Source organism: Halyomorpha halys, unplaced genomic scaffold, assembly GCF_000696795.3.
Source record: "Halyomorpha halys isolate HHAL.00 unplaced genomic scaffold, Hhal_1.1 Scaffold757.1, whole genome shotgun sequence".
In the NCBI taxonomy this organism is placed as follows: Eukaryota; Metazoa; Arthropoda; class Insecta; order Hemiptera; family Pentatomidae; genus Halyomorpha; species Halyomorpha halys.
In genome coordinates this window covers 399,177-411,496 of record NW_027114541.1, presented here as the reverse complement: position 1 = coordinate 411,496, position 12,320 = coordinate 399,177, and the positions used below count along the sequence as shown (strand labels likewise).

At 29.1% G+C, this 12,320-nt stretch overlaps 1 protein-coding gene across 4 annotated transcripts in view; it reads left to right on the top strand.

Annotated features, from left to right (window-relative positions):
- LOC106685921 (uncharacterized) overlaps positions 1-12,320 on the top strand; it is a 123,433-nt gene that overhangs the window by 15,848 nt on the left and 95,265 nt on the right. Inside the window, exon 1 of one of the 4 annotated variants that reach the window (XR_001343921.2) lies at positions 7,769-8,000. The exons of the other annotated variants lie outside the window; for them this stretch is intronic. The gene's annotated coding sequence lies outside the window, so the exon portion shown is untranslated. Of the gene's footprint in view, positions 1-7,768; positions 8,001-12,320 lie in introns of those variants that run through there. 4 annotated transcript variants of the gene reach the window in all.

The following is a 12,320-nucleotide window of genomic DNA, read 5'->3' as shown; positions in this document are numbered from 1 at the left end:
GCTATCCGATATCGATACCGATACCGATATCGATATTTTTCTTTCGATATCCCATCCCTACTTTATAGGTAGTTTTAAAGCTTATTGTATGTTCTTTCATTTGATAATTAACATGAACATATTTTTAATAGTTATCAATTATGATTTTAAAAATCTCATGAAAACCAACCTAGATGTTTTTTTATATATGTTATTATGGCTTATATTGGTTATATTCAGGCCGAATTGCAAGATGAATAATTAGTGAAATTGCAAATAAAGAAAAGCTATATGTTAAGCAGGTGATATAATGTATCATATTGCAAGAAAGAATAACCTAATTTTCAGTTGAGAGTTTGAATATTCTTGAATAAAAAGACTTATTTAATAATATGAAGTATAAGAATAATAAAATTTGGCTGAAATTTATAATTCATTTTTGTCCAACTAGAAAATATATTGCTTTGGAGAGATAAAGAAATCACATATTTTATTCGTTATGATTATAAACGGAAAACCATGCATTTATAAATTAAATAAAATAAAACCATTTTAAAAACAGTTTTAACATAGATCTAGGGGGTGTTTTTTTAATTTTTTTAGGTAGGAGTGATGAATGTATCTACTTATATCAAGTATAAGTTCTAGTAATTTCTCTGTAAGTTGGCACTTGAATGAAACATGCTATAGGGAGCTTTATATTTTATAATTATATATTTATTATAATTAATTTATTTATTATATTATTGCTAAAACACCTTTTAAATATCTTTTAACAATTATGCAGTAGTTTGGTAAGATAACGTGGTTTATATTATTTTATAAATCTTTTCAGAAACAACACTACATAGATTATTTGCCAATAATTAATTTAATATTATTAATTGGTAAGATAATTATTAGTATTATTTAATGTTTTTATTCAAGAATTTACTCGCAACCTCACCATTTCTCTCTCCATTTTGAAAATTGTATATCATATAAGGAGAATCAGAGTATATCCTAACAAATTCTATCAGGTCACCTTTATTCTTTGTCGTAAACCTCTACTATCTTGTCGTATAGTGTCTTTTTTTAATATTTCACTTAACTCTGTTGAACAGATTCGCTACTTAGGACTCCATCTTGACACGACACTTACTTAGAATCCCCATACTAGACTCAAAGAAGAGCTGCTCGTGGATTCCAATAACTATAACACTTACTTGACAAACGCTCTAAACATCCCATTTACTACTAAAACTCTTATACTTTATGATAATCAGATCAATTTGGACAAATAGAATGGAAATTTGGGGCTCAACCAAACTATCAGATTCCTTCCGTATCAAATCCTTACAATCCAAAATGCTCCTTATTATATCACAAATATACTCCTTCATAAAGACCTCAAAATCCCATTCTTTGCAGATTTGGCCCGAAATCTGTTCTTAATCTCTCATCAACAACCCCTGATTATCCTTTGAGGCGTCTGAAAAGAAGATGACCAGAAGATTTTCTAATTTATAGCCATTATTGAAGAATTGGGTAGTCCCAATATTATCATGTGTTTCGAAACATTTATCATACTTATTGCCCCCCCCCCCAGTGGAGCAGCATTCCCGTTCTTTGTACCCCCCGGCCAGCGGCTCCTGGGCCAATATTAGGGGTATTCATGATCTTTAGTTTAACAACACAAAGCATGCTAAATGGAAAAACTCATGTTAAATGGAGAAATATTTCTTTCTTTTACTAGGTCTGTGAAATGGAGGATGACGTCACGCAGCAGATCAGCTGAGCTAGTCACAGTTTTGTTTGTTGTGTTAGGTTACTTCCACGTAATTTGTGTTTCGATTGTGTTAGTATTGTTTTGGATGTTTTTAAAACTAATAAAGCAATGAATGGCCGTAATAATAATGTAATGACAGTTGTCAATTATCTCATTTTGATTCTGCTCTTCACAAGTTAAAAGATCAACAAAACATTCAGTGACCAAACTTTCACACAAATTCCACTTTTCACTCAGTTTAGGTATGTTGTAATAAATTACTTTAATGAAAACTAAAAAGTAAACAATAACATGAAGTTTAGGAAGGAAAGGTTATAAAGCAAGTTGCTCAGAAAATCCGCTAGGATCTCTTATGCATTTAACATTTAACATGACTTTAGGGCAGCTTACAATCTTATACTTATAACATTTAACATGGTCAACAATTTTACATTTAACACATCATGAATAGCGCTATTGTACCCCCCGCCTTCAGCGGACCTAGCTAATCCACTTATAATGTCATGTGGCAAAGAGAGGGCACTAAATATTAATTCTGTTATTTATCTGTTTGATAAAGGAAATTTGAAAAAAAAAAATGTCTTTTTTTTGTAGTAATAAATGTCAATATATAAATAAATAGAAAAAATTCAAATCAAGTAGCTAAATATACTTTTTTTTATATTTGGGTTCTCATGGTGCATATCAAATGAAATCACGTGCAATAAACTTTATAATGAGCTTAATACATCCCTCCAGGACAATTAGTTATAAATATTTTGCAGTTTTGTGACAATGGGAAATTCGGTTACTCGACCGTACTTATACAAAAACCTATATTAAACAAAATAATACTCACGTGTAACTATATTTTTAATGTATTTAGTTAGTATTATTAATATACCGAAAATTCTGAAAATCTGATGCATGTATGTCTATACTTTCTGTGATTTCGTATGGAATGATACAAGTAATCTTTAAAACTATTCATTATTCATTAGTTCCAGCAAAATATGTCTTGTCATTTTCTTGTCTTGACATAAACTGGCATTTTCAGTTCCCTGGCTATTCGGTTTAATAGAAAATATATTATTAAAGGATTTATCTGACAGTAGGTATAATAGAAAGGATCACAAATTTTCTCTTGAACTTGTAATAGAAAAACTTCAGTCGCTAGCGTGCCGTTACATCTTGAGCGTTTTCCTTATAGTGTAATTATTCTTAGGAATTTATTTAGCACGTAAATGCATAGCCCATTATATTTCACCTGTGTTCTCATAAAAAAATTGTTTCTAATTTTATTTACCATTAATTCAGTAAATATATTGTTCCGTTTTTAATTTAACAATTCTTAAATTAGACAATTTTATAATGCTAACGCTGCCATTAATGAATGTTGACAAATATCACTATCCCTTTGGATTCACTGTAATATAAATAAATGAATATATTATCTATTTAAAGAAAATTCAAACTTCTGAAACTAAATTTGTCAATAATTGTTGCCTCATCCAGGATAGTAAGTACAATAATAAGAGTTGTTCTTCTAAACTAAAGGCACGAAGTTTAGTTCATCGCTAAACTTTCCTTCAACGTAGGCAGATGTCTCAACTGTTCAATGAGAATTCGCTAAAGAAAAGTCAAAGTTCCTAACAATCATTTAGAGTGTGATTTATAATCATTAAAACGATTTAATTATAATTTAAGTGATATAAATGTTTTAAATTTATAATTGATATAGTGTGTGTAAAAACAAACTTGATAAACTTAGCATTATTCTTCTTCAGGTTATATCGTATATATAATAATACAAACTTTTTTTTTAGTACCGGTTCATATATTATCAATAAAATGTCGTGTAATTGTGGGTAATTTTAGCCGGCTACAGTTATATTATTAATATAATGTAATTAAGTTATATTTATATGACCCTATAATCTCAACCCATGCGTGTCCCTTGAATTTATAGCACTTAATAAATGTACAATGGAGCTAAAAAATAATTATAAAAGAAACATATTCAAAGGTTTACAGTTTCATCCTTAATTGGCCGTTTATAAGTCTACCGCTTCCCTTAAATTACCTACAAAAAAAAAATTAAATATCTCTTCAATAAGTCATTTTTTTTTCTTTCTTCCTAGCTTTAAATTTCTTTCATAACCATAAATTAAATTAATTGCTTCAGATAGATTTTTTTTCATGGTTTGGTCATATTTTTATTGTATTAATAGTGATTTAAGGAAAATTTATTTTAAATTCTCAAAAAAATTCCTCTCGTTTCAAATCCTTACAATCTAAAATCCTTAATGCACCTTACTTTGTCATGAATAAAATAATCCATTAAAACTTTAATGTACCATATGATCTAGCCCAAACCAGATATCAATCCTTCCATTCAAAAATCCCTAACCATCTAAACCCACTAGTTTTAATCTTGTTTACTCTTGTATTCCTGAAAATCATCTGAGGTGCCTGAAAAGAAGATGGTTTCGAGACCTACTAATGTAGAAATTTTATTAGAGAGCTATTGTTAAAAAAAAAGTTAAATCGTAGATCAATTCTCCTATATACCGCACACATAAGATTACTTTATGCAGCAAAATCAAAGTTATAGCAATAGAAAATTTGAGATTATAACTTTAATAACTGTAACAACGAAGCATAAATAAATAATAAATTGATGTATATATAAATAAATATTGTCTAAGGAAAAGCAAGATTAGTTTAGGATTTAAAATAGGGTTAAGTTAGGACAGGAATTTAGAACGATAAAAAATATATATATATATATCTTCTTTCGATTTACACTCACAGTTTATTTTTAAATTTTTACTCCCTTCCTGGCCATTGGCCATATATAAGGAGGGGGGGGAGGATTATTCTGCAGACCTATTATAACCAGGATGGAAAGTCAAGTTTTCATTCCATGGGTATAAACCACATTGAAATTTATATGGAATACTATCTGAGTAGAAAAAAATATATAAACAAATAAAAATAACAAGTCTATAGAATGCTGCGTTTCGTTTCAAAGTACGACGAAGGGGATGAAATATACACCAATAATTAACAAAATTGTTATTCGAAATCACTTAGAACATGAGCGAATGAGAGAGTTTTTATTGTTTTTATTTTATGATAATTATTTAAAATTTTAAGAAAAATACAGCTTTTTTTACGATAATAACTTAAAGACATTTCACTGGATAAATCGTGGGAATAAGCGAGTATCTTGAATAGTTTATGTTACAAGGCGAAGATAAGCTCATGAAAACTTCATTGGTGAGTAAAAATCAATTTTCGAAAATTTGTTTCATAAGTATCTTTATCCGCTCATAAATTAAAAATTAAAATTAAATCTGTACCGCTACAACTCATGAAGGTTGGAGTACTTTGTAAGGAAGAGAGCTGGTACTAGACCAACGGTGGTGCAAGGAGGTGATTTTGTCAGACTCACGGTTGATCGCCAATCAAATTATGAAACTGGGTGGAGCTTCCGAACCCACAGGGCTGACTCACCGGCTACAGCTAACAGATAATAATTATCATCCATAGCCGGATTTGAATCCGCTTCCTTGGAGTTAAGAGTCCATTACCGTACCATTGAGCTATCTAGTTCCTTTATCCGTTCATACTTTCTATAAATATGGACGTGCTCTGAAAAGTTTACGCTAAAATTCATTTTAACCACCCTTGAAGAATGGTGCCAAAACTGGAGGATTAAAATAAATTCCAATAAATCCCACCAAATCACATTTACCCTTCGACGTAAACCCATGACCTCTTCCCCTACAATATCCTTTAATAATACCCCACTTATTCCTGTCGAACAGATCCGTTACTTAGGACTACATCTCGACAAACGACTGACATGGAATCCTCATACAAGACTAAAAAGACAAGAAACTGCTCGTAGATTCCGACTATTGCAACATTTACTGGACAAACGGTCTAAATTGCCAATCCATTACAAAAGACTGATCTACATGACTATTATAAGGCCTATCTGGACATACGGAGTTGAGCTTTGGGGCTCCACTAAACCATCAAATTCCTCCAGAATCCAATCCTTACAGTCCAAAATCCTTCGTAAAATCCTTAATGCTCCTTTCTTTGTCACAAATCAAGTCATCCATCAGGACCTCAATATTTCATATGTTGCCGATTTGGCCAGAACCAGATACCGTTCCTTCCATAATAAACTTCTCAACCACCCAAATCCACTTGTTTCTAACCTGGCTTCTCCTTCATTACCTAATAATCCTCCTAGGCGTCTGAAAAGAAGATGGCCTCGAGATCTTCTTCTCTAGAAATGTTATTGGAGTTCTATCAGTGGGTAGATTCTCCACATGTTTTTATCATGTTACAATGTCACCTACAGCAAATTTACTTGTAGTATATATGTGTATACAGTTGTAAATATCAATAAATAAATTATTAAAAAAAAAAAAAAATCATTTTAAATGTTTATATATTACTTTTAATGTCGTAGATGTCACATAACGGTAAAGAGAGATATTATTTTGAGGAAAAATGAAGTATTGTCTGGTTGAAACCATGATTTAGCCGTCTATGGGTTGTAGATAAAAATGTATGTAATATCCTTTGGTAATGAAGCCAGGACTTTGTACCATTTTCCTCCCGTTGAGTTTAAAATTAAGAAAGTATATAAAATATTAATTAATCCATTTCATTTTTTTTTATATGTATTACTTAACCCTTGAGGAACTTAAATATTTACAACCTCTCCACTATTTTGATTTATGAAAGACTTGCCATTCATTAAATGAATTCATCTAACTGTCAACTTCTTCTCCTTCGAGGGTGCTAATTACTAAGAGATTCGTTAGGGTCATTTCAGAAGAGAACCCCATGATTGTTCTTCGTCTCGTTAACTCTGGTTCATTCCATCAGGAAACCAACTCATTCGAAACTTTATGACTCCTATATTAAATTCTCTGTTTCAATTGACATATGGTGTATTGCAGGGGATTAGTCTATTCTGTTTATATGTTTAGTAATTAAAATTGCCAAAATTATTAACAACTATTCTATTAATAAACAATTAAGTTGTATATCAATATATATAACCAAATATCTTTATTCACATAAGATAATTGTATTGATAATTGATGACAAATAATGAATCATTTAAGGAAATTTAACTTACTATAAAGTAGTTTATGACACTTATCTTCGTAGGCGTAGTAGTTTTTATGATATTCACATATGAATATAAAGATGGCAAATGAAAATTTGTCCGAATAACTATAACTCAAATTATTTTAGCAAATTTCATGAAAACTACTACTCCTACGAAAATAAATGTCATAAAATACTTTATAGCTCATTCAACTAGCTTGAATTTGAGTGCTAATAGACATCTGTACGTCAAATGGTTTTTGAGATATGGATTTTTCAATATAAATTTACTAACTACTGATCTTTCAGTAAGTTCCATTTTTATGAAATGTTGCATTTAAAAAAGCTATATCTCGTGAACTATTGAATGAAAATATCTCTATCAGGGCTTACATTTTAGCAAATTTACTCTTCTTTAAATGATGCTCTCTTAGATTTTCTATTCTTGTTGGTAGTGGTAAAGATATAGAGCTCCGAATAAAAAATTAATTATTTTTAACGTTTTGTGACAGCCGTCTTTTTTTATTTCCCTATCTATACTTGGCAGACTCATCAATTTTGACTAGTAATTATACTTTTTTTCAATTAAGTAATAAAAAATTGGGTGAAATAACTGCCTTTTTTCTCCTCTTGGGCTCTTGTACTACTAGGTGTGATATCAACTTTGTTAAAGAGACGAATCCCAATCCACAGTCTTTTACGGAAGTTTCTTAGCACAAGTGTTGTGGTCATGTCATTAATGTTGAAGTGACCTTGTTATTTGTCCTCGTTCGTTTGTAGAGTGTTCGCATGTTTTCGTTAGCAGTTGGTATGTGAAGGCCATTATGTAATATTACGTTGTTGAGACAACAAAAAAAAGAGTTAAATACGGACAGGTTTTACTACTAACCATTCATGTGGAATATCTCATTTCTGATTATTATATCCATTCATATTACAGACCAATTCAACGATAAATGTCACGAATAAGCTGTTTGATTTTGAATCCCAAGAACCACAAAACGTTATCATAAAGCACTAGTTTTTTACTCCAGTTGCTGCTGATAACGAAAACTCTCATTGAACACTCTTACAAGTCATAAAGGATCCGCTGCCTTCAATATTTAGTTGCCAGGTTTCAATATTGTCAAAGGTAATTAATTTTCTTATAATATTAAGCTCATGTATAAAAATACAAAACCTAATAATGTTTAAGTTAGGATAATACTTAGTAGTTAATAACTGTTAAATCATCAATTATGTTAATAACTGATACAAAAAAGTATTTAAAAAAAAGGACCTGGATTCAAAGGATGTGATTGAAGAATAAAAGGCATAGTTGAAAAATCAAGAGGAATAAAACATCGCTCAGTTGCGGCAAAAAAGTAATTTTTCAAAATTCATACTTTTTCAGGTGATTTGACGTTTTTGAAAAACAAAAATTTAGAAAAAAAAGTTGTTTTTGTAGCATGTAAACATATGTATTGTATATATGTCCAGTCATGGATAGATATGCAATACATATTTACATAGACGCTGTGTATTTTACCAATCCAATGTATTAGGGCAATATGGCCAAATAAAGCATATTTCTCTCTCTATGCATATTAATTAACTATAACAAAGAAATAAATAAAAGTACAATTGTCCGAAATATCTTAGAAATTATGTCATAATAATTAAATGTTCGTAACATTGTCCTCAACAAGAAAAAAAAGTTTTTCGAATAACGAGTTTTAGGAGCAGTTGACTAATATAGAAGATACAACAAAATTTTAGGTAAATCTAACATTCATATTTAAATAGAAAAGTCATATGATTGTCATAAAAAGTTTACCAGCCAAAGAAATAACACATAACATAAATCAGCAAAATCAAACAAAGTGAATAATTCTTGATTAATGAAATTTCGGCCAAAAAGGAACAAAAAATAGTTTTCAGAGAATAAATAAATTTAAAAAAATGTATTAATAATAATAAATAATTAAAGAACAATCAGAACCATCCAACTGTCGTGTACAGAGACAGCAATAGAATGAGTAAAGGCGAATGATTTACGGGCAATCGTTTTTATATATAACATAATTTTGGATAATAATGCGATCAAGCATCTTTCGAATTCCGAATATTTAACATATGAAGGTGGATAAGATATAATGCATGATTTTCACGTAAACGTTTCTCATGTTGTAATTCAAATTATTTTTTGAATAATTCTGCAAGCTAAAATCATCCCAAGGAACTGATTGACAATTTTTTATTAATTCAAACAAAGCTTCTAAACCTTCCATATTTACTAGTCATACCTTTAGCTACTGATGAAGTAATTAAAAAATTGCTAACTTACGGATAATATCCCCTCGAGCTGTATTATAAAAATAAATATTTATTTCTTATTTATTTAATTATTTTTTATAAATTATGTTAATTTTATCGGTCGGTGAGATATTTACTATAACTCAAGAAATATGGCAATTTAAAAATAGTTTTCAAATCTACACCTACTGACTAATAATCTATAATAACATTATAAAACTAATAGCTTCACGGCTTTGCAGAATAAGAGTGATAAAATTAATCAACTAATTGATACATCGAACTAAGTGAAGCAAGGAATTGAGACTGATTGCTAATAGTTTGAGTAAATGATTCCTCTCAAATAAAAATTGAGAGGGCATATTCTGGGAAAGATGTTCTTGTGAAAATGTTTAAGTAAGTAGATTTAGTTGTTTCTTTTCACCTACTTTACAATTTCTCAAACAAAAAGTACATTGAAAAATATAAAGAAAATGTGGAAGATGTCTTTCATACACTCCTTCATGAATAAAACGAATGTTTCATAATAATCCTAATCTTTTGAAAATATTTACATATATATAAAAGACAGACCAGCCGTCAGGTAGGACAGGGGGTGCATATTAGGGTTTAAAAAACCGACATTTTAGAAAACCGGTTTTAACCGGTTTCGAATTTTTATAAAACATTTTTTTGCTCGAATATTCTGTAATTCGAACAAAAAATTTTAACAGAAAATTTAGAGTGATTAAGAGCAGTTTTTGACTGAAATTATTTACTGTTCAATTTTATTGATAATAAATTTTTTTTATGCAATTTAGTAGAACAAAGAAATAATAGTTGACCAGGATAGTTGTTTATGCATAATTTTCACATATAAGGATGTAAATATTTTTATAATAGTGAAACGAGTTATTCAGCAAAGGGTTCGAATAAATAAAAACAATATATTTTCATATTTTTATAATAACCTTATTATTTTTTTAAAAAACAATGTTATTAGATACAAATGGATACTTATTAAAAACAATTAGAAAATATATAACTGTGTATTATATAATGTAAATTATAATCAAAGCTGAAATACAAGAGTAAATAAAGTTTATGCATACACACTTATTAAAATCAATTTTAGTTTTAAAGTAAGCAAAGGACCGAGTATTTTCTATTCCGAGCAATTTTAATACAAATTTAAATATTATATTTATTTTTTTGTTTAATGAAATATGATTTCAGAAAACAGAGGACGTCTGTCGATTTGCTATTTAGCCGTGTCCTTAGTTTATTCACAAAATTCCCCGAAATAGAAAATACCCTCACTTGCAACCGAAGTGTTATTCATACATTGAAAACCGATATTTTCTACTAAAAAACCGATTTTCGAATTTCATAATTTTCTCCAAAAAACCGGTTTTAAAAACCGACAAACCCTAGTGCACGTTCACAGGGTTCGGCCCCTGATGCATACTTTATAACAAAAAGTATAATAAATTATATAACGTACTTTTGTCAAACTCTGGCTGTGTAAATTAATTTATAAATGTGTATGCTGTTTATGTGCAGTAATTTGATACTTTCATTATAAACCTAAATCCATGTATTAATATTATGAACAAAAATAAATCATAAAATATTGAGTGGAAGGTGGTTGCTCAGTTATTTTGCCCTAGATCCGGTGATGGCTGTCCAAATAAAAAAACAATAATATATCTTAGGTATATTATGATATATTAATATATTATAATATATGTAATATAATGTTGAAGTTCAATAGTAAGCCATATCTGAATGGTAAAAACAAGTAAAAAATTTTCAATTCTCAAACTAAGTGTGAGATTTCAATCGCGAATACAAATAAATAAATTCGAAAATAAATAAATCTATCTCTATTTTATTAATATTTTTGGGCTCTTATGCGAGTTGTGTTGTTGCTGGTTTGTCGGTATATAACTGACTTTATTATTGCCCTGATTACGCTTTGGCAAAATGTTAATTGGTTTATTATTATTGCTTTATATTTATTAATATTACTAGGTTAATTATTATATTAAATATAGTAGTGCTTGGTTCGTTATTCACTAGTGTTCTAGAAAACACATTTATAATCCGTCAATTATTTCTTTTATCATGATTATGTAGCTAATGATGAGAAATTTTCGGAAAACCTGTAATTATGTTGATTATCGTTTTTCTTTAACAATAAGAGCCGTTGTATTCAAATTTCAATGTGTAGTATTCTTTCAAATATATTTGACATCATTTTAAAATACTTTCAACACATATAAAAAAAAAAATCTTTATGTTTTCCCTACATCAAGCTGCTTATCGTCTGGTACCTGAGAGGTACTTCAAAATGTATCAAATGTTTTACTTTAATGTATTTTGTTATTTATGTACGACAATATTGAAATATTTTTTGTCATCACATCTTCTGATTACTATGTACTTAACAAACTGGGTAGTAAAAAGTATCATTTGAATAATAATAATTTCTAATTCTATCCTATTTTAGGTATAAATTTCTCAATGACTATATTCTTATATTTGTACAATGAGATATGACATTTACCCAATATGTTAATAAGACTAATTAAAATAAAAAAAAAACTAGACGAAGTGAATGTATATTTGCCACTCTGGCAAACCAAGATCAATATTTGCCTGCATATATACATCCATTTTGACTGTATATATTTAATTTATGTTTATTTTTCTAGGAGGTCAGAAAAAAAAGTGAATGTATATTAAAAATAATTTGTAGCTTATAGGAGTTTCTTATTAACTCCTAAGAACTTTTGAGGGTCGATTTTAAAGATTCAGATAGTTTAAGTGCTGCGAAGGAAAGAATGGGGTGATAGGCATCGGAAGAGGGTCTTTTTTAAGCCATTCATGGAACAATGCCTAAAAAAAGTGGTTGTGCTAAATAAGCCTTTTTTTTTGTTAACATATCACCAATTTTATTATAACCTACTACACATTAGTGTGTATGAAGTTACATTACAACACCCACAGAGCTTTAAGTTAGTATATATTTATTTAGAAGATAAAATAATCAAAACAAATTTAAAATTTCGTTCTATAAAACTCGTAGTTAGTTTTTTTATTTTTTATTTTATACCAGATCGGCATGGTGGGCCTTACGTGGTTGATATAACCATTATATATTATAACAATTGTA